The sequence below is a fragment of the Adiantum capillus-veneris genome, chromosome 5 (genome assembly GCF_014529385.1).
Source record: "Adiantum capillus-veneris isolate H3 chromosome 5, ASM1452938v2, whole genome shotgun sequence".
Taxonomy (NCBI): Eukaryota; Viridiplantae; Streptophyta; class Polypodiopsida; order Polypodiales; family Pteridaceae; genus Adiantum; species Adiantum capillus-veneris.
Genome location: NC_140935.1, coordinates 1,690,541 through 1,714,213, shown reverse-complemented (window position 1 = coordinate 1,714,213; position 23,673 = coordinate 1,690,541). Strand labels below are relative to the sequence as shown.

The following is a 23,673-nucleotide window of genomic DNA, read 5'->3' as shown; positions in this document are numbered from 1 at the left end:
CTCCCACTGGTCTTCTGACCATCTATCCTCGTTGGGACCGCATCCAAAAGTGCAATGTGGCCCAATTGTTGGATACTTTCTGTTGGTGATCCCACCTTGACTTTATGCCTTTATTGAGTTCACTTCCTAGTATCCACCAACTTGCTAAGTGCGACGGGAAAACCTACATGATCTTGAACTGAGCCTAGACATCCTTTTACTTACGAGTTCCAGTGCCGACCAACTTCCCGTGTGCGGGTGAAACTACCGTTCAACCATTTGCAACTTCAAAAAGAGGGTCTCAAAAATTAAACAAAAATCATTGGAAAGAAACCAACAACTAAGGTTAGCAGTTGCCACGTCCTCGTGACATACCCCCCTCTTGAAATCGCAAACGTCCTCGATTGCATACCATAAATACATGCCACTGATGATCTCGTGTTGTTAGCACTCTTTTATCATCGCATGTATCCGCAAGAAAGGTCGTTACACATAGATACAAATGACTTAATGAGACCTTCATACTTTTGTCATTTCCATCTATTACACTGAATTCATATGTACATATGATGTGCTAGCTCTATCATTACCCCTCCTTTGCACACGTTGGGTTGGGGCATAAGTAGGCTGTAACCCAAAGACCTCAAGGTAAAGCTGCAATACATTTGGTGACTCTGACAGTTCATGCTCTTCCATCCACTTTCCGTCCATAGGTGGATAGTTCTTGAACTTCACCACATAGCATCTTGCAACCTGTCCCTTAACTTTTTACCTTTGCAAGAGGCTCTTGCCTTCGCAAACGAGCATATTTCCACAACACTGTAGCGTACTATCCACGACACGGTAAGCTCAAATTTCAAGATGATTTACCAATGCGTCAAAGAATCCAAGCAATCGCCTCAGAGAATCGGCGAGCAATGTGCCACTTGGCAGACCCACATCACTCCCAAGGAGATCTAGTGGCCAATCTACCACCGTGAGACCTCTCCCTATCTCATCTTGGTTCATACTTGCAAACCTTAGAAAAGCAGCAGAAAATCAGCCCTAATTTAACCACTTTTTGGCAGGGCAAACATGCGGAATTTTTTGTCTGTCCTGTGAAGAGGAACTCTCTTCCATAATGCTCTTTGTCGGCCATAGTGATCCCACGTTCATGTACTCTGTGTCTTTACCCAAAACAACCGAGGCTCACTTCTTGATAAAAAAGTGACTGATGTCTTGGCAATGGAACCTTGAAACTGGCCCGTGGGGCGGTAGGCTTTGGCTTTCACCCGAAATTCTTTACTTTACCTGAGACACAGAGCACTTTGCAAGGGTAACCTGCGACGGGAATTAACACTTAAGCACACACACGGCTCGGAAGCGAGAATGCTCCGAGCAGACGCCGACAACCTGTAGGCCCCAAAATTGGCGCCCCTTTTGGTATTTCTTTATTCTTTAGGAGGGTAAATTAACAAGTAGAGTCCTGGGAATCCCTTTACCTGTATCCCGCTAGATCCCATCTGTTTTGGCCAAATTTCGGCAGCATAACAGCCCCAAACTTGCGCGAAAACAATTGCCCTACTAGAACTCACTTCCACTGGTTCTCTGATTCCTGCCCAAAAACAGTAAATTCAGCACGCTGTATTTACTGGTTTTTGCCCTGTTTTCAGCCCCAAACAGTCCCCTAACTGTCCTCTGCCAGTGGGGCTCGATTCCCAATGGTTTTGGCCTCCGTATGGCTGAAAAAAAATCAATTTACAGCGCATACACAACGCTGAAAACGCACCAGTACGGTGAGGTTATTACCCTCACCGGTGCCTGCTTTAGCTACCCCTGTTCTTGCTCAAGAAGGCTCTTGCCTCAGCACAAAAGCATGAAACCACACAGCTGTACATCAGTCAAATGAAGAGCCCTCTTGTGGGGCATCACATAACTGCACCTAGGGGGGAGAGAGAGCAGTGTGTAGCGTGCAGGGCATCACTCCTAGCACCACACTGTACATGGGAGGGAAAGAAAGCACTCCATAGCTCTTAACCTGTGATTGGTTCTCAATGAAGCATCCCCCCAGCATAAATCGAGTGCCCCCTCTTCTGTGCTTGACTTGTAATGTATTTTTGAACAAATAGATGCAAAAAGGGGAAGTTTTCCATGGCTGCCAAAACCTGCGTATCGCTGAAAACGCAGCAAAACAGCCCTGTAAACACGCATTTGATGCCTTCCAATGTTGAAAATGAGCTTCTTGGTCCAAGGTAAAGTCATGGGAAGCTAAAAAATGCAAAGAAATGGCTGAAAATCAGAGTTATCAGCCTCCAAAACTGCTTCGAAAAGTCAGTTACGAGTTTTGTTCTCCCAAACTTGATAAATTGGCCAAAAAGTGCCACTTGGCACTCATATATGCAATTTTGCCGCATTGGGCTTCCTGCTTAAAATTCTCTCAACTGGTGCATCAGTTGACTTTGCAGCATGGTAATAAAATGTTCCCCTTGTCATTTTGAAGCTAATGACACGAACAGATTTCGTGGCCCAAAATAGCAGTTCCCTAAATTTTAGGGGATACTTCCGTTGGGCTCCCACTCGTCTTTTGACCATCTATCCTCATTGGGACCGCATCCAAAAGTGCAATGTGGCCCAACTATCGGATACTTTCTGTTGGTGATCCCACCTTGACTTTATGGCTTTATTGAGTTCACTTCCTAGTATCCACCAACTTGCTAAGTGCGACGGGAGGACCTACATGATCTTGAACTGAGCCTAGACATTCTTTTACTTACGAGTTCTAGTGCCGACCAACTTCCCGTGTGCGGGTGAAACTACCGTTCACATTGGCCATACAATGTCCGACCATTTGCAACTTCAAAAAGAGGGTCTCAAAAATTAAACAAAAATCATTGGAAAGAAACCAACAACTAAGGTTAGCAGTTGCCACGTCCTCGTGAGTCCACTCCACTATTGGGGTGAAGCAGGGATGCCCCCTATCTACGACTCTTTTTGGGATGTATGTGGATGAGTTTTCAAACTACGTAGAGCGAGAGGGAGATAGAGATGCTCAGCTAGCAGGGACATGGATTCCGCTGTTGTTATATGCTGATGATATTGTGCTGATTTCAGATTCTCTAGAAGGGTTGCAACGTCATTTGGATGCATTACAGGTATTTGCCCAGGATAGTGGAATGTTAGTGAACGTTGGTAAGACCAAGGTAATGGTGTTTAACACCACGGCACAATGGGTTAGGAGGTCAGGTCCCACCTTTACTTATGGTCGAGAGATTGTGGAGTATACAGATGCATATACCTATCTTGGGGTGGTTTTCAGTGGCCCAGTATTCTCCTTGAGGAGAGCAACATAGACGAGACTGACCAGAGCTTACGCAGCATTAGGGAGACTGCAGAGGATGTGTTCGCAGGTTCAGTTTCAGGAACCTCGAACAAAGTTCTAGATTTTGACACTCTAGTGGCTTCAACTATGCTTTATGGAGTTCAGATATGGGGACCCTCGGTGGATCACCATGGCAGATTTGTTAGCACTGATGGATGGAGATGTATGGAGAGGCCTCTAGTCTCTATGATTTCTCGGATGATTCCTATAAAGCTTCAGTGCCACATGACATTATTCGAGCTGAGCTAGCTGCTCCTCCCCTTGTGGTCGAGGCATTTGTCACAAAGTGATGACGTGGCGGATAGTAGAAACCTTAATTTCCGAAAATCGCGGAGGCTGAAAAATTTTTGCAAACCCTAATTTCTGCCAAAAACCCTAATCGTGGAAATCCCCGAATTTCTTTCTGCGGCTCCTATGGCTTCAGGCAATGATCAGTCGACTCCCTCTGCATCTTGAGATGCGGGCTGGGATCACAACGAAGATTCAGACAGAGAGTATGGCCCGCCTCGGCCTACTCAAGCGGAGCAAACAGAGATGGAGCGTCGTCAATTGATCGGCGATGCAACAAAGATGATGCTCAATTTTGCCAAGGACCCAAAGATGGCAAAATATATGAACCAGACCTCTTTGGAAGAGGTACAGATGGAGTGGCAGAGAACCACAACACCACTCCCGAAACCCGCTCTCAAGAAACCTTCTGCCTCCAAAAAAATATACGGAGAAGGAACTGGAGAACGTGGTTGATGCATGGATTGCTCAGCTTTTTCGATGTGCAAAAGAAAGGTAAAAAGCACGGCAAAAAGCAGAAGAAAGGCACTGACTTCCCGGGATATTTGGATCGTCGGTCCACATTTGACAAGGGAAAGAAACAGAAGAAGCGTGTTCGATTTGAAGGAGTACCCAGTTCTTCTTCTTCTTCTTCTTCTGACAGTTCTTCTAGCTCTTCAGATTCGAGCGAAGAAGATAGAAAAGGTAAAAGGCGAAGCAAGAAACAAAGCTTCGGAAAGGGCAAGAAGAAGGCTACATCTCGCCCAGAGACTGACAGTTCTACTGAGGACTTGTCTACAGACAGCTCAGATTCTGATCATGGAAACTTTTATGCGAACAAGAAGAATTTTTACAAAGCCAACCAGTATGACTTTCTCGAAGATGAAAGCAAGAAAGTCCGAGAGTTTAAGGAAGGTGGCCACTCGATCAAGTTTGATACTTTTCCGGATACTCATATGCTTCGAAGGCTGTCTTTTATACAACAGTTTGACATTGCTTTCGCGGGAGGACACTATTCAGAGCACTCCAAGATTCGGAGAGCTACCTCTTACCTTAAGGGGAATGCTCGTACTTGGTGGTCCACGCTTCTTTTAAACAAGACTGCGCCAGTTAAATGGCTGAAATTTAAAAAGCTTTTTATTTCTTCTTGGTTGATGCAAGAATATGAACGAGATATACGAGTTGCTTGGAACCATCTTCGGATGACCAAGAAAGACACAAGCAATGCTTATTGTGAAAGATTCTTGAACTCTTTTCTACCCGCCTCTTCATTCAAGAAGATCTTGTTCAGAGAACAGATTGAACGGTTTACCTTGGGTCTATCTACAGAGATCCGAGATCACTGCTTGGAATAGAAGTCAGCTTCTATTTAGGAGTTGATGAGTCATGCGAAGCGGGGCTTTGCCATTCACTCTGGCAGTTTGACCTACCCCATAGATAAGGCCATGACACAACGAGCCGAACAGACTTGTGGGAATGAAAGTAGAAAGAAAAAGAGCAACCCAGAGAAAAAGGATGCACGACCCAAGCTTACTCCTGAGGAGAGAGCTTGCTTCATCAGAGAGGGGAAGTGCTTTGGATGCGGGGAACATGGACATATCTCCGCGAAGTGCCCTAAAAAGGCACAGAAAGAACAGAATGATAAAGACGACGACAGGCCTTAGAGTTCGAGAGCAGCTGAGGAACGTGGCAGAAAAGGCAGATAGAAAAGCAGAACTGGTACCACATGGTGTGGGACTTGCACCGAATCAAATGAATGAAAGTACAAACTTTGCCGCTTTTGGGGCAAAGTGAAGGATCAGGAAGCTCTTTTGAAGGAGCCAAGGTCAACTTCTGTTCACTTGGAATTGGCGGCTCGATTTGGAATTACGCTCGACAGACTGACGCCACAGGCAGAAATAGTTCGACTGGCACCCGGATGGGATGTTGCCATTACACCGAGCATTGGCAAACTTCATTTGCAATGACAGGGGTGTTCAGGGCACGCGAGTGACGTTCTACTCAGGATCCCTTGGTACCACAAGAACTACGCCATGGTTGCTACCGGGCCGAGAAAGCGACTTTGATAAATGAAGGGCTTAGAGATTGTACTCGATGAACTTCAGTTTCTTACTCATTCTTTTGGGAGAGAACTGAACGATGGATAAAGATTGAATATGTTTTGACCTGATCAAAAGAACGCCAAGATTTTTCTCCACACTCATGCCGATTGCTTTCCAGAGGGCCTGAAGGTCAGACCATTGATCTGATACCTGGAAGCACGCAACCGAATCGGCCACCTTACCGTGTGAGCCGAGTACAGAACAGTGTGACATAAAAACGAGTTTCATAGGTATGAAACCTCGAAACCCCGAAACGGACGAAACGTTTCGGCGAAACTCACGAAACGGGAAACTGCCCGAAAAAAAAAAGTCAATTTTTTGAAAAAATTTAGCGATTTTTTTAAAATTTCAGTAGTTTAAAAAGATTTTTTTGTACTCTCTTTGCACTATTGCCTCTCTTTTATGCACATTGTACATACATATACATACGTACATATATGTATATATGTACACACGTATATGTATGTATGTATGTCTATTATACACGTGTGCTTATACATATGCATATGTATGTGTATAAACACTAATAAGAGTACATAATAAAACCAGTTTACTAGTCCGTATGTACACACACACATGAATCTTTAATCTATCCATCCATCCATACATAGATACATACTTACATACATACATGCATGCATGCATATATAAATAAATATATATTTTTATATCTTTATTTAAATATATTTCTACGAAACCTGTTTCATAATTTTTGTGCCCTGAAACGAAACGTTTCAAAACCTCGAAACCCCGAAACGGGCGAAACCACGAAACGTTTCATGTCACACTGGTACAGAATGAAAAGATTATGAACCCAGTGAAAGACCTCTTGGAAAAGGGTCTTGTCTAGCCTAGTACTTCACCGTATTGCTCTCCAGTGTTGTTGGTTTTTGAAGAAAGACGGATCTTGGAGAATGTGCATCGATTATAGCACTCTCAACGAAATCACCATCAAGAACAGATTTCCGATTCCTAGGATCGATGATATACTCGACAAGTTACAGGGATCCTCGTGCTTTAGCAGGATTGACTTGAAGAGTGGATATCATCAGATCAGGATAGCGCCAGGAGATGTCTACAAGACAGCTTTTCGGACGACTTTTGGGTTATTTGAGTTTTTGGTGATGCCTTTTGGCTTAACCAATGCTCCTGCGACATTTAACCGGATGATGGACAGGATTTTTTGAGAGTACAGGCTATTTGTTGGCACTTTCTTTGACGACATCATTGTTTTCTCCAAGAATGAGGCAGAACACAGAGATCATCTGCTTCAAGTCTTTCAGGCATTACGAGATCACACGCTAGTGATTAATGCAAAGAAAAGTGAATTTTTCCTACCAGAGATACACTTTTTGGGACACATTGTGTCAGCAGCAGGAGTGCAAATGGACCCGGCCAAGATAGAGACTATCCGTGATTGGCCCGATTTGAGGAATGTCCATGAAGTTAGAAGCTTCTTGGGACTGTGTTCGTACTACAGGGGGTTCATACGAAAGTTTGCAGAGGTTGCTTCCCCTTTGCATACCTTGACACAGAAAGGAGTACCTTTTTCGTGGGGACCCACAGAGGTGACTGCCTTTCGGACATTGAAAGAGAAATTGACTACGGGACCTATTTTGACTTTGTCGGACTTGCAGAAGTCATTTGAAGTATATTGTGATGCTTGTGGTCGTAGTCTGGGTGCGGTCTTGATGCAAGAAGGCCATGTCATAGCTTACGAGAGCCGTTTGTTCTCTAGGCCGGAGATGACAGCACAGATCTATGAGAAAGAGCTTTTGGCGGTTATCCATGCTCTTACTCAGTGGCGGCATTACCTACTCGGAGCGGATTTTACTGTCTTTACAGACCATCAGAGTTTGCGCTACTTCTTGTCACAGAAGCAGCTTTCGGAAAAGCAGATGCGGTGGGCAAACATCTTGTCACAGTTCCACTTCCAGATTGTCCATGTGTAGGGACAGAAGAATGTGGTGGCAGATGCTTTGTCTCGGAAACCGTTGGTTCTGGCTATTTCCGCCATACATCATAGGAGCTTCAAGGATATGGTCGATCAGTATGCCACAGATACAGATTTTGCAGATATTTTCACACGGATACGGGATGGGGAGACAGTAGCTGGATACTCCCTTCGGGAAGGCTACTTGATGAAAAAGACTATGTTGTGCGTTACACAGCCGTTGAGGGAAAGGGTTATGACTGAATGCCACTGTCCACCTTTTACGGGTCACCGCGGCATTGCTACCACCATGAAGGGGGTAGAGAGATACTTCTTTGGGCCGAGACTCAAAAAGGATGTGGAAGAGTTTGTGCGCAGTTGCTTGGTATGCCAGAAGGTCAAGTTTGACAGGCATAAGGCACAGGGATTGTTACAGCCTTTACCCATACCCACCCACCCTTGGGAAAGTATTGCAATGGATTTCATTTTTGATCTCCCAAGAACACAGAATGATCACGATGATTTTCCGATTACATGGCACGTCTGAGACAATTGTCTCCGACAGAGACCCCAGATTTATGAGTTTGTTTTGGAAGGCAATTTGGGAGAACATTGGCACGCGGTTGCAGTTCTCGTCATCGTTCCACTTGCAGACTGACGGGCAATTTGAGATTGCCAATTCAGTGATTTTAGATTTATTGAAGTCTTGTATCTCGGATCAGAAGACTCAATGGGAAAAGAACTTACCTTTGGTGGAATTTGCCTATAATAACACGATACACTCTTCGACGGGGAAGACGCCATGTGAGATTGTTGGAAGTGCTGCGAAGGTTCCATCCTTCCTGAGCACGAAAGATTAGATATTTGAAGCGGATGAATATTCGCGAGATTTGGATACGGCTTTTGCCAAGGTTCGCGAGACTTTGCAAGAGTCTCAAGAACGACAGAAAAAGGCAGCGGATCGCCATCGTCGCGACTTGAAACTGAAGGAGGATGATTGGGTGCTCTTACGTTTTGAGAAGGGACGCCTACGAAAGAAAAAGGGAAAGGAGAGGCTTTTTCCAAAGCTTAGTATGCGATACTACGGACCTTTCCAGATAACTGAAAAGATAAATAATGTCTCCTTCCGATTGAAACTGCCAGATACTTGGAGGATTCACAATGCATTGCATGTGAGTCTCTTGAAACCTGTTAAGGGTGATGTGCCTGATGATGGGGAGCCTGATGAGCAACCCTAAGTGGAAGAAAACGAGGAGATCCTTGTTCTTGAATAGATTTTGGCACATAATGATACGAAGAAAGGTAAAGTCCGAAGGCGGTTCTTGGTTTAGTTCAAGAACTTTCCTGCATTTGATGCGAAGTGGATGGAGGAGGAGGACCTAGTAGATACTCCTCGGATTGTGAAACTTTACCTCGATGTTTTGGTTTAGCATAGTCTACTCCAAACGGAACCCAGAATTCAGCTTGGCCGGAGATCTGGTGCAGTGGGATGCACAAGAGGGGAGTCGCTCCGCTCCCTTTTCAACAGGTGCCTCGATTTTGATACTAAAGTCACTGATGTCTCTTTGAGCTTCAGGGATACTGAGAGCTGACAGTATTCTGCTGGATGACTTTATGAAATGGAATTCCTGATAATGATACTGATTTGTTCTTGACTTCTTGTGAGTGCAGGAATTGATAGACGAAATGACTGCAGCATTTTGGTCTGATTCAAGCTGCGCCACAGGGAGAGCTTCGCTTAGGACATCAAGAGAGAGCCAGTCTCAGAGGCAGATCACAGATTTCTTTACACCGGACAATGAGCAGCTAGAGGAGTGCTCACCACAGCAGAGCTCAGCTTCAGATCACACCCACCTCAGAAGTACGTTGATCGATCGGGCGATTGAGCTTGGGAGATCCAGACGACCACGATCACGTGGGGCTTCACAGTATCGGAGGAGGCTGAGGCAGAGGATCCAGATCACCCTAACTCGACATGCAAGGCGCTAGTCAGAGTACTGACTATGGAGGATATTGACGAGATTCGCCGCCGACCGATGAGGAATCGCGCCCCCCCCCCCCCCCCCCCCCCCCCCCCCCCTCCCGATCCGCCTACCATTTTTATATCACCCATTGTATGAGCCCACCCATTGTACCATTGTATCAGCTCTCATCCCCCTCTCCCCCCCCCCCCCCCCCCGCCCCAACCCCCCCCTTTTCAGTTGTACTCAGACATTGTATTAGATTCACCACTTGTAACCTTTTTGGTCTCACAGTCACTTTGGCCTTTTGAAGACGTTAATATAACATTTCATTTCATTTCTCTCTCTCTCTCTCTCTCTCTCTCTCTCTCTCTCTCTCTCTCTCTCTCTCTCTCTCTCTCTCTGTGTGCACAGTTGGCAGGGATATGGATTCCACTATTGTTATATGCTGATGTTATTGTGTTGATCTCCGACTCTCCGGAGGGGATGCAACGTCACTTGGATGCTTTGCATAGGTTTGCCCACGACAGTGGTTTGTCTGTCCACCTTGGTAAAACCAAGGTCATGGTGTTTAACACCACTGATCAGTGGACTAGGAGATCAGCACCCACATTCACATACGGCCATGAGACAGTGGAGTATACATATGCTTACACCTACTTTGGAGTGGTCTTTTGTGGACCAGCATTTTCATTGAGGAGAGCAGCAGACACTAGACTGACTAGAGCACATGCAGCATTGGGTGGATGAAGAGGATGTGTTCACAGATTCAGTTTGAAGAGCCTCGGATGAAGCTCTGGCTTTTTGACACTTTGGTGGCTTCCGCATTGCTCTATGGAGTCTAGGTATCGGGGCCTTCATTGGACCATCACGGGAGGTCGGGTCGCATTGATGGATGGGGAGACATGGAGAAGCCTCTAGTCTCTATGATATCGCGGCTTATTAGAGCCAAGGCTTCTGTACCACATGACATTATTCGAGCAAAGCTAGTTGCCCCCCCACTAGTGGTTGAGGCGCTTACCAGACCAGTCTCCTTTTTACACCGCTTGTGGGACCTCCCTAGAGACAGTTATGACCGTCTAGCACTTGAGTCCTCTTGACAGCTCGCTTTGCAGGGAGACACAACATGCTGGTATGGGGATATGGCATCATGGTTTCAGGTACATGGGTTCAGCATGGAGAGACTGCCCCCCTTCCAGTACTCATTGGATGCACCATCTCTGACTCTTACACAGTCCATGATCACCAGGCTCATTCACCAAGACCTGACTCAGCTAGATACTAGGAGAACTTGGATTCAGCCGGCATAGGAGTTGGGCACGAAGATGGCTTTCTATAGAGAGCATCTTCTCCAGCTTACTGAGGATGGTTTTGTGACGAGGCCCAGATACATGGACACCCACTTATCTCATGGGATACGATATGCTATTGGCCAGATACGCACATCTTCACACCAGCTTCGGATCGAGACTGGTAGATACAGCGTAGTACCAGCAGAGGCCAAGACATGTCCCCTATGTCACATGGACCCTGAGACAGAGTTGCACTACACATGCCACTGCCTAGTTTACTATGAGATACGAGGCCGCTTTCACTGCTTGTTCAGAGAGGGCTTTGGACCACTCTCTAGAGTCATGGAGTATGAGGACCAAAGATGTCTGGGTATGTTTTGGCTCGAGCTGCGCAGACATAGAGAGAGCGTGATGAGAGGCGAGGCTAGCCAGCCTCAGAGACGGATCAGAGACTTCTTTAGTGTGGTGAGCAGCCAGAGGAGCAGCTACCACAACAGAGCTCACATTCTCCTCACACTAGAGGCACGTTGATCGACCCGAGCTACTTCCTTGCTATTGGGTCTTGAGTATCATCTTTCTCTCCATATTTGAGTTGTCTAGTTTGTCACAAATTGCTGACGTGTCAACCACTGAAGGGGGTTAGGACTCCTTGAGCCTAACCCGATCCCGGCCGAGGCCCTAAACTCTAGTAGAAGAAGAAGAAAAGAATAAAAGACCAACTTATTAAAGATGGCCGAGGGGCCTAAAAGAAAAAAGGGATCAGGATTATAACCAACTTACAAATCATTGGCCGAGGGCCCTAAACCCTAAAAGAAAGCAAGGTGCTTGCTTTTGGACCAAATGCTTTTAGAACTAATGCTTTTCATGTGGGATGTTTTTGAATAGGCCAAGGGCCTCTAAATATGTTGTTTGGGCTCTCTCTCTCTTTGGCATTCTACCACGTGGAGAAGCAGAGCAATGTAAGCAATATAAAGAAATACCAAAAGGGGAGCCATAGTTTGGGGCTACTGTTTTCTCGAGATGAAACTCTGCCACTTCATGTCTCTCGCGTGGATTCTCTCTTTCTTTCAGTCAATTGTTTTGAAATGCTAAAAGTCTGTTCTAGTTTGTTCTTTTTAGTTGGCACTTGGTGCCGTTCCATTACATAGTTGATATTGTTTTCTTTGTAATTTGCTAAGAGAACATGGAGATTCTCTGTGAGCTCAAAACCACAACTAAAAGAATGAAAAATTAATGTGAATTGACACTTATGTATGTAGGTAGGTATGTATGAATGTATGTGCGTGTGTAGATATTTGTAGATATAGATACAAATATAGGTACAAAGTATCAATGTCATCTGATGTCATAACATACAACAGGTCAAATGCCAACACTTGTCACAAAAGGTTGTTAAAGTTGTGGCTTTGAAGCTGTTGAATTATAGGAAAGAGAACCTTGAAGCTTCATTTTGATCGTCGTTGATGTCATGCATTATCAATCCTGATAAGGTTTTGTGTCTTTGCAGGTATCTTTGTATGTTGTCAATAGCAAGACCATGGTAGCTCATCACGACTTGACTTACGAATATTTAGAATTAGTGTGTTGGGCCAAACCCTTTGTTGCTGGCATTTTGTCGGGTTGTCGGATGATGCGAGTGTTGGTATTAATGTTTGGAAACCAATCTTTCTTAATCATCTTCTCAAGCATGAGAGTTGAGTGCACAACCCTGGACAAACAAGAACTGTAAGAGTATTTTCTTATGCTTTGAGATTTTCAAATGCCCGTTCATATTTTTTCTTGGGCTGTCTCTCATGTTCACTTAAAAGAACAATGATGGTTTGCTTGGAGTTTCAATGATGACAAGACAGAGCATTGTTGTGTGAGATTTGTGTTTCTTTTTTGGCTAAGAGAATTTTCTCTTACCACAAATCAGCAAGAAGCTGTGGTGTTTTTTGTAATTAGTCATCCATTATGACGTTTTCCAGGTTTTTGGGGGATATAAATCATCTTTTTTAGTCATTGTTTTTTTTCCTAGACTAACATCTTATTCTTTAAGTTGATGTTGCATTAAGTGCGTCTATGATGATCGATATTTGGGGAACGAGTCAATCTTTTTTAGTCAATCACAATTGTTTCTCGATTGATTGGTAGACCAAAAGATTTTGTAGGTTCAATTTAATTTATTTATGTAGGTACCTTTTTCCCCATCCAATATGGAATGCGAGAGCTATGGATATGCTTGATTGATAAGAGTCATGCATTGTAAAACCCTTTGTAATATGTTTATGTGCTATTAGGTCTCCCCAATCAATGTAGCTATATACATACATTTGTTTACATGCAATTCACGGAGTCTATCTTGAAAGTGACATTATGTTAAGGATATGTTTAAGCTTTCAAATGCACGACATGAGGGTGTCCACACTCATGGTAAACCTTCTCAAGCAGTCGTAAAACAAAGCGATATTAGACAAGCACCTTAAATTAATAATAAGAAGGGGTCGCAGCTTTGGAAGAGCACAATCCAAGACCACAATTCAACTCTTCTTTGGAAGAGCGAAGAAGAGTCGTAGCTTTCTTCGCAAGCATAAGTGGTGACACAACCATTTTTCAAACCTGCATAAAAGATCTAAGAGAACATAGTCTTCCCTATCAATTTATGTGGGATTGAGCACATTTCATAATGTTTGTGTGACTCCAATAGAACAATGTGTAATTTCAGTAGTGGTGTAGCGTGATCACTTACAACAGTGGTAGATGTTTATGCAATGCAATGCAACAACCACAAAAGGAGATTTTTCTTATCACAACTTACTTACATTTGTAGAAAGGTAGACTCAAAACAATTCTATAAATCTAAAATAAGCTACTAACATAACTCCATTTCCTTTTACAATTGTAGATCCATGCACCATATTACTTTTACACATTCACCCTTGCATCTTCTAGTGTTGAAACAACTCAACGTTAGTTTGATGGATAAATCATTAACTTGAGAGTCCAAACCAATATTTGCAAGAATCCAATAAAGGTGCTTATAAAGCACATATGTAAATCGTTTAAATGTTTTCACGTGCATCTAAGAAAATCTAAGAATGTGATGTAGTTAGTCTCACCCTTGGCACTAGATCCCTGTCCATTGAGATAGAAAAGATGTGTTTCATTGCACACTACAGTCACCTCTCGTCAATTGTACACTCATGGTTCTACCCAAATTGACCCTTTCTTTAAAGTCTTGCTAATTTTGACCTCCATGTCACTATCTTTCCATCTATGTGTTTTGGACAGAAAGCACTAATCTTATTTTTTGTATGTATCTGTGCAATGCCCCCTTCCTTTTGTAACACAAATCCATTGGCTTGCAATTGATATTGTGTTGTAACCCATACACTTGGTGCGCAATCCGATGACCCAACAATCATGCCATGAATCTTCCAAGTGTGCATGTCATTGGTGTTGTAGAACCAGATGACCCCCATGCCTTGCCATCCAAAATCTTTGTATTTATCCTTTTCACACCTCAACAACATTCTTTGTAGATGCAAACTGCCATTTACAACACAAAATCTTGTGCTTCTCTTGAAACGTTGGTCGAATACACTTTGAAGTGTGTAATACCATGTATTTTTCCAAACATAGAAAATCTTTCCGCACTAGGTGTAATGTTATCTTCACCTTCCAAATAGTGTAATGTTATCTGCACTTCTGAAATAAAGAGTTTGAACAACTATCTAGCTAGCATTAGCTTCATCTCCTATGAATCCTTTGAATATTGGCTATTCAAATCCTTGATCCATCACCATCCTTGAACAATTATCTTATTAGAATTAGCTTCATTTGCCATGAATCCTCTGAATTCGGAGGATTCATTTTCCATGAATCCTTTGAATTTTGGCTATTGAAATCCTTGGTTTATCACAATCTTATCCAACGTTCTCCAAAACTTTGTTTGAGCACATCAATTTTCAAATTGCGAACTCATAGGTAGTAATGATTAAAAGTCCTGCACAAAAGGATTGTACACATATGCACATATGGTGGGCCAACTTCTTACATGATGCACATGATCAAAATGCACTCACATGAGGGCCAACTTCCCTCAGCATGCATCCTATTTACCGAATTCAGTCCACTCCCATGACCTTTTACATACATATTGAGCACATGGGCCCACTCTTTATTTTCCAATTGTACTAGAAAAAGGACACTGAGTATGAATGGATATTGACATAGGTTACATATCCTTTCCACATGTGATTGTCATTTGCTCGATGCCGCGCATTCTGGAGGCTTTCCTTGACTACCAGCATATCGATTGTACCTATCCTTGCGATCATCATGCCCTATGTGACCAAAGCATTGCCAAGCACAACATGTTTCTCTAAATAGCCCTTGACTAGATCGGATCTCTATGTTGATCATCCTTGTCACTACTAGCATATTGATTGTATGTATAGAATGGCCTTGACTAGGTCTGGTCTCTATGTTCACCGTGCTTTGTGCGACCAAAGCATTGCCATGTCTCTTTGAATAGCTCTGCTTGTGCGTTTATCATTGTCGACACTGCTAGCATATGGACAAAAAGAACAACACTCTAGCATAAGTGCTTACTTTGGTCCTTGAAGAATGATGTGAGAATTGCACTGTGGCATGCTCCACCAAAAAAAAAATCAAAGCTCCCTTGTTAGTGTCACGCTGTCGTTTTACATGATGCAATTTTTTTTGTCTTCGTGCGTAGAAATGCCCATGATTTGCATCCAAGGAGGTTGATTGCTGGACGGTAGCTACATATCATGTCGACAACTCTAATCATCCACTGCTCCTGCTCCATTTCCTCTCGCCTCTACTGGTTGTAGAATTAATCACGTCCCTCCTGTCGATATTAACTTTTGGCTACTACACTCCAACTCCAACTCCAACTCCAACTCTCTTTGTTTGTTGGATGCCCTCGTGGATTAGGCTACATAGCCGCGCGCTATTAACTCTCGTGGCTTGACTTCTACACAAGGCTCCTGCTAATATTAACGCTCGACCTGCACAAGGCTCCTCAACTCTCGTTGTCTGTGCTCGAGGCTCCGGGTACACACCATGCACTACGGCTCGTGGCTCTAATTCAGTGATTGTGCTGCTTTAATTTCTAGCCTTATAAGTGTTGCTTTTCAGGATAGCTTTTCCGTAGAGAGAGGTTGGCAAGACTTAAAATGCGATTTTCGCATCATCACCCTATTTAATTAAACCTGATTTTTTCGTTGGAAGATGAAACATGTGGCTTAAGGAGCAGCAAGAAATTTGAAGGAAGCTGTACGCTAACGTAGTAATCACTTAAATATTCTTTGTTTAGTATTTTTTATTTCAAAAAGTCTTAGATATTAAAATATTGGTTGACCAAAAGCTTTAAATGGTTCAATGATCATATATTTCTGTAGGTATCTTTTTTCTGTTGGACTCACAAGTTTTCTTATGCCATCCAATAGGGAATGCAAGAGCTATGGATATGATTGATTGATAAGAGTAGTGCATTGTAAAACCCTTGTATCATGTTTACGTGCAATTTAATGTAGCTATATATATACATTTGTTTACGTGGAATTCATGGATTCCATCTTGACAATGGCATTATGTCATGTCAAGGACATATTTCAGCTTTCAAATGCACAACATGAGGGTGTCCAGACTCCGAGCAAACCTTCTCAAGCAGTTGTAAAACAAAGCGATATTAGACGAGCACCTTAAATTTAAATTAAAAAGGGGTCGTAGCTTTGGAAGAGAACAATCCAAGACCACAATTCAACTCTTCCACATAAGAGTTGTAGCTTTCTTCGCAAGCATAAGTGTTGATACAAAACCATTTTTCAAACCTGCATAAAAGATACTAAGAGAACATAGTACCCTATCAGTTCATGTGGATTGAGCACATTTCATAATGTTTATGTGACTCCAATAGAAAAATGTGTAATGTCAGTGGTAGACTAGTAATGTAGCGTGATTGTAACAAACTTTGGTTGATGATTATTATCCTCAAGCACATTTACATCAACAAAATTGGCCTTTTCTTTCTAACACATTCTCTCGAACATTTATTCTATTCAGTTCAGGGTTGTTGATGCGAATCTCTTGCGTACTTGAGTAAGATCCACAAATTTCCTTGCAGCAGCAGCAGATGATAGGTCATTAAGGAATCTCACAACCAAGTTTTAAATACTAGGACTGGTAGATGTTTGCATTCCCTTCAAGTATGCATTACACTTTACACTTTGAAGCACTACCATTTTCGTGTATGCACATGTAGCCTCATACAAACTAGCATGCTCTTTGTAACTAAGTGAAGCGCACATACTTGCATGTTTAGTTTCTGACTAGTTTTTTATAAGAGCAAAGGTGCTCGACTCATCATGTGACACAGATATGGCCCCCCAATGAGTTACTCTTACATCCCACCATCTATCCTTGAATAGCATGCCCCCGATGCAAACTGCCATTTACAACACAAAATCTTGTGCTTCTATTGAAATGTTGGTCGAATACACTTTGAAGTGTGTATTATACCATGCTTTTCTCCCAATGAAACATACAAGATCTTTCCTCACCAGGTGTAGTGTTCTCTGCACTTCGAAAATAAAGAGTTTCAACACAGATATGGCCCCCCAATGAGTTACTCTTACATCCCACCATCTATCCTTGAATAGCATGCCCCGGTTGCAAACTGCCATTTACAACACAAAATCTTGTGCTTCTATTGAAATGTTGGTCGAATACACTTTGAAGTGTGTATTATACCATGCTTTTCTCCCAATGAAACATACAAGATCTTTCCTCACCAGGTGTAGTGTTCTCTGCACTTCGAAAATAAAGAGTTTCAACAACTATCTAGATAGCATTATCTTTATCTATTTTGAATCCTTTCAATTATGGCTATTCAAGTCCTTGGTCCATCACCATCCTTGAACAATTATCTTGCTAGCATTAGCTTCATTTGCCATGAATTTTTTGAATTCTAGCTGTTGAAATCCTTCATCCATCACCATCTTATCCAACATTCTCCAAAACTATATTTGAGCACGTCAATTTTCAATTGTGAACTCATAGGTTGTAGTTGTTAATTCATGCACCAAAGGATTGTACACATGTGCACAGATGGTGGGCCAACTTCTTACATTATGCACATGATCAAAATGCACGCACATGAGGGTCAAGTTTCCTCAGGGCGCATCCTATTTACCAAATTCACTCCACTCCCATGACCTTTAACATACATCTTGAACTCATGGGGCTTCCCTTTATCTTCCAATTATCCTACAAAAAGGACACTATGTATGTGTAAGAACCCATTGAACTGCATAGAGGGTTCTTTGCCATATAGGCCCTTGGCCATCCTTTTTTCGAACCCCCCTATCTGCACCTAGCAGTCGGCCCTTGGCTTGAGTCCATGACCCCCTTGGGTTTGTCCTTGACCTTACATTACTTCCCCCTTGGAGAAGTGTTTTTGTCCTAAACAATAAAAGTAGTGATAGCATCATAAAAGAAAACATCAATATTTTCGACAGTGGCATTTGGATCCAGTTGTCCCAGTGACCAGAATACGATTCAATAGGACGTCCAATAAAATGAAGACGAGCGTCTTGATTTTTTCACAATGTTGTCCCTTTGTATAGACTCCATTTAAAACTCGCTTGAGTATGTTAAACAATTTATCACAATAAAGATGTACCCTAAAGAGTACCTCTTTTCACTTTCCATGAAAGTAACTCATCAATAAAGTACAAGTCCTTGACTTAATATCATTCTGCATCAGTGAACAACCCCACCATAATCAGTGTTCAAGGTTAAGAAACTCTGATTTAAACAGGAAGAGGCTAAACTTAGTCGGAACCTTCTTTGTTGCATGGAAAGCAACCTCTAAGTAGAGAGAAAATCTTTCTAATTGGGTTGCTTTGTGCTAACGTATGCACTGAGCATATCCTTTAGCACAAGATTAACACTTGTCAATTGCCTATCCGTCTTTGGAAGAGTGACAATATTGTAGTGAGTTGTTATCTACAAGCATCCATACCGAGCCATCGACTTGTATGGTAGTTGGTAGATCCATAGATAAACTACACATATGGTGCAAAATGCTTCATAAGCTATCAATTTCATGAATTTTCATGCGCTCCAAGTAAGCCTATGCTAAACATTAGGGCATATAACACCTAGTGTGCATGCTTTTACCAAAAAATGTACTTGAACCTGCATTTTCATGATTTTAATTGCCAATGCATATGGTGAATGTTATCCTTATAGCACTCCGATAACAGGAGAAAAATCAATGGGTAAATAGCCCACTGTGATCTCTTGAAAGCCTTACCAACCATGAATATTTTCATTAGCAGAGCATAGCCTTCCTATAAGTTTAAAGAACCATCCGTCAATGTTGTTGGCAATACTTGTAACCTCAACAAGTGTGTACTTAGTACTCGATAATTTATGGCACTAAAATTGCTCTTGATACTATGTGCTTAAAATGATCTAATAAACGGATGTGACCAGCACCTAGGGACTTTGTTGCACACATCCACGCGCCGATGTCAGTCCCAAAGACTCATATTCTCCACATGTGGAGTATGTCTCAAAAAACAATGTCAAAAAAAGTAATATTTAGCAAGTATGAGATGATCCAAGACTGATAATTTAAAGGTGCTAGAGATGTTGTCGTTCTGTAGGTTCACTTCTTGAGGTTGACACCCTCAAAAGTCTTTGTGCCCCATGCGAGTCGCTTTTCTGAGTATTGACATTATGTTAGTGCCAAAAATCTATGCTATAGACATCTGTCATGATGACGCACTAACATTGGCATTGTTGCCAGGGATAGCAATCCTTAGGTGGTGAATGACCTAGTCGTAGCTTTTTACTTATAGATTCTTCATTTTGATTTATAATTCATTTACACTTTAGCAGTCAGGTAGCTAGACATGAGTTTAGTGCTTGGTAAAGTTTAGAAGTCAAGGACTTGCTAGGTCTACTCTTGAGAGGTATTAGGAGTTGTGAGTGAGATACAAAAGAATTTCATTCTGCAAATTCTCTAATGCTTTGAAAGTACTTTTCCATATTTTGTTTTTCTTTCAGTTTTGTACCTTTTGTTGTTGTTTGGTCATAGGATTCAATTCTGCAATTAGGAGTAGATTAGGTAGCATCTATAACCATCAAATTGAGCAAAAAGGATTAGGGAAAAAACTATCAAAATTTTACGTTGGTCGCCAAGACCATAAACTATGAGATTTTAGAAATCTGATAGTTTGAGCTTGACAGCAAGTTTAAGCCCAAAAATAAGTGGCTAAAGGGGTTGACCAAGTTAAAGAGAGATGATCCAGAAAGTTTCAGGCCAAAATGCAAAGGAACATGGATCGCGATCCATGATCCCCTGACAAAAATTGGGTAGAAACTAATACCAGAGGGTTTTGTGGGGTTCCCAATCTCTAGATATACACTTCTAACAAAAAATTGACACTAAAAACCCACTCAAATAAGGAAATTGGGCAATTTCACCTTTTTGATTTTTTGGTGTCCAAACTCAAAAATAAGTGAAAATTTTACCTCTTCAGGGTCAAGGCATACAACTAACCAAATTTCATGACCAGATGAGGTGGAACATGGATCGCGTTCCATGACCCCTTGAAGCATCTGAGACTGAGATTTGGGTAAAGCAGCCACAAAAGTTTTCTTTTGGCAAGGAGAAAGGTTTTGATGAAATTAAGAGCTATCTTGATGCATGATATGTTTCTGCATCTGAGGATATTTGGTGAATTTATGGTTTTGACATGCAAGAAGAGAAGCCTGATATCTAGAAATTGAAAGTTCATCTTTCCAATCAAAATATTGTGAATTTTGAGATTCATATGATTTAGCAAAGTTAGTAAATAGCAATGATGTTAAGAAGACAACCATCATTGAGTGGTTTGTCGTAAACCAAAATCATCTTGAGGGGGTTGTCTGAACCTTAGGCTGCCACTGTCAGGGATCCAAAGGAGGGAAAACAAGGATCCAAAGGGGGACAGCCTGCAAAAGAGCAATGTGCTTCAATGGGGCTTAAAAGACCTAAGGTTCAGCTCCATTAAGACTTCCATAGGCTAAGGTTCCAAAAATTAACTCTTTTATCCGATGCCAAAGCAAGGGGAAATTGGATGGTCATGGGAAGACTAAAAAGTCTTCCCACATCCCTAGGAAGGAGGGGGCGAGCCCTTATTGTAGGGGATGAGAAAGGAACACACACACACACACACACACACACACTCCAAGGCTCCCCCTTTACACAAAGGGAATAGTGGACACATGTCAGGCTCCTAGGCCAGTTGCCCCCAACCTCCCCTCAAATCTTATTGGATGGCCATAGAGGTGGACCAATGAGAAATAGGTTAGAGTAAAACTAGTCTAATCAATTTAAAAATGCTTGATAAAGAACCAACTGAAATTAAGCTCCCTAGAAGACTATTGGACAGTCTACCAAGGGGTCCAATGAGCATTCAACAGCCCAATGGCTTGCCTAATTCCTATTGGCCAGAAGACTAAGAGGTCCAATGAGATTTTAATTGAATTATTTAACTACCTAAATCTCTCACAAAAGGGGAAAGGGGGACACATGTCACAAGGCTAGCAATTATGCTTCTAAATTGTCATTGGCTAAGCTTTGCAGGAGCCAATAGGATGCCAACATGAGAAAATAGCAAGAGGGGTCGACCAAGATGAGGAAAAATCTTGCATTTTACTCTAACTCATTGCCACATACACACACAACTCATGTGTGCAAGAAGAACTCCATCTCCTTCTCCAAGCATTGAGAAGTAGAGGCCTACACCAACAACTCTTGGCTATGGAATGCAAATCCAACTAAGAGCCAAGCTTCAATGGCATGCTCATCTCCTGTACCATGCTAATTACTAAGCTAAGCTATGTTATTAGAGTGATTATGTGAGGAGAATACTTCTTTCTCGTAAGATACCTCTTCTTCCTCTCAATCTATCCTCATTCCCTGCTAGCTCTCATCATTTTTGAAGGTATGGGAGGTCTTGGGACTGAGGCTAGGGACACTAGGTGTGTTTTTCAAGCATAACTTGGTGCATGAAGCTTCCATCTTCATTGCACCAACGGGTTTTGTCGAGGAACAGAAGAATTGTATTGTACGAAAGGGTGAAAGCATGTTAACATGTTGCGCTTTTTGTGCCAGTTAGCATTTTCAAGTTAGCACATCTTTAAAATTTTGGGCGTCCGGTAAAATTTTTACAAATAATATCAAAATTGTCGGAGGTTGTATATTTGGATTCCTTGCTTTAGGAGCTTTCTACCGATATATCATATGTCATAGATCTTGGAGATGTAGCTCATGTTATTGTACTAGTTAGCATATGTCAAAATTGTGCTAGCTAGCATTGTCCGGGACATGAAAAAGTGTGACACATTAACATGATTTCACCCAAAAGTCTCCTTTGATGGGAGAAGCTATAATACAAAGCCTTTATGGAGGGGGGACCGGCTCCATGTAAATCCGGTCCTCAACTGTTGTCAATTGTTTTATTTCTCTCTTTTTTCAAGTATTGTCAATGCCAAATTAGCTAGGTTACTATCTCAAATTCTCTCTATGCTCATTAGGAACTTGTTCTTAATGAAATGCTCACTATGTTATCAATTTCCGCTACACACAAGTTAATAGTGCATTAAATTGTACAAACAATGTAATGTGGTGGGACAGATGGAAAGGTCTTTAAACAATGGCCAATGTGATGCTTACAATTGTGTGCTACAAGCAGTTGAGAAAAATGGAGGGGGTATCTTCTTTCTAGATGGTCCAAGAGGCTCTAGAAAAACCTACCTTAATAATGCATTGCTTGCATGGGTCCAAGGTGAATGTAAGGTAGCGTTGGAATGTGCATCATCTGGTATTATAACTTTGCTTCTTAACAATGGAAATTTTGCAAATTCAAGATTTAAGGTTCCTCTAGAATTAAATTTTGAGTCAACATGCAATATAAAATTGAATACCCAGCTTGCTAAATTGCAAAGAAGATTAGTTTTGATTATATGGAATGAAACACCCATGACTCATTGCCATGCTTTTGAGGAAATAGATAGGATACTCAAAGATATCTTACAAACAGACAACCTATTGGTGGAAAAATAGTTTTTCTTGGAGGTGACTTTAGGCAAATTTTACTAGTTGTATGCAAAGGTAGCCGAATAGATATTGTGAATGCAGCATTGTATCATTTGTACATTTGGAGACCCATGATAATATTAAGGCTCACTCAGAATATGTGTGTGCAAAATTGTATGACGGATGCAGGTGAGAAACAATTTCACATTGAGTTCTTGATAATTAGTAATGGGAATATACATGATGGGGGAATTGTCCACAATGTCACTTTGCCTGCAAGTATGTTACTTCAAAGAAACCATTTGTCAAATCTTATTGAGAGCATCTATGGAGATATTCAAAGAGTCGAGGGTCATGCAAGATTCTTTAAAGATAGGGAGTCCTTGCACCTTGCAACAAGGATGTTGATGTGGCCAATGATTATTCTCTATGCAAGATATGTGGACATTACAGGGAGTATTTGAGTGCAAATTCACTATGTGAATCAAAAGAGAATAATTCTTTTTTTGTATACAATTGAATTTTTGAATGGCTTGGATTTAGGTGGAGGCTATCCACCACATGTATTGTGTTTGAAAGAAAATGCTCTTGTCATGCTATTGTGCAATTTGTATCCAAGAAGGAGACTGTGTAATGGAACAAGATTAATATGTAGGTGGTTTCATCGCTGAGTCATAG

At 42.0% G+C, this 23,673-nt stretch overlaps 1 long non-coding RNA gene across 3 annotated transcripts in view; it reads left to right on the top strand.

Moving 5' to 3' along the window:
- Nucleotides 1-12,757, top strand: part of LOC147456777 (uncharacterized) — a 78,932-nt gene extending 66,175 nt beyond the window's left edge. For all 3 annotated transcript variants that reach the window (XR_015188261.1, XR_015188260.1, XR_015188262.1), the window contains one exon: nt 12,400-12,757. This is a non-coding gene — a long non-coding RNA (uncharacterized LOC147456777). The remainder of the gene's footprint in view (nt 1-12,399) is intronic.
- The last annotated feature ends 10,916 nt before the right edge of the window (nt 12,758-23,673 follow it).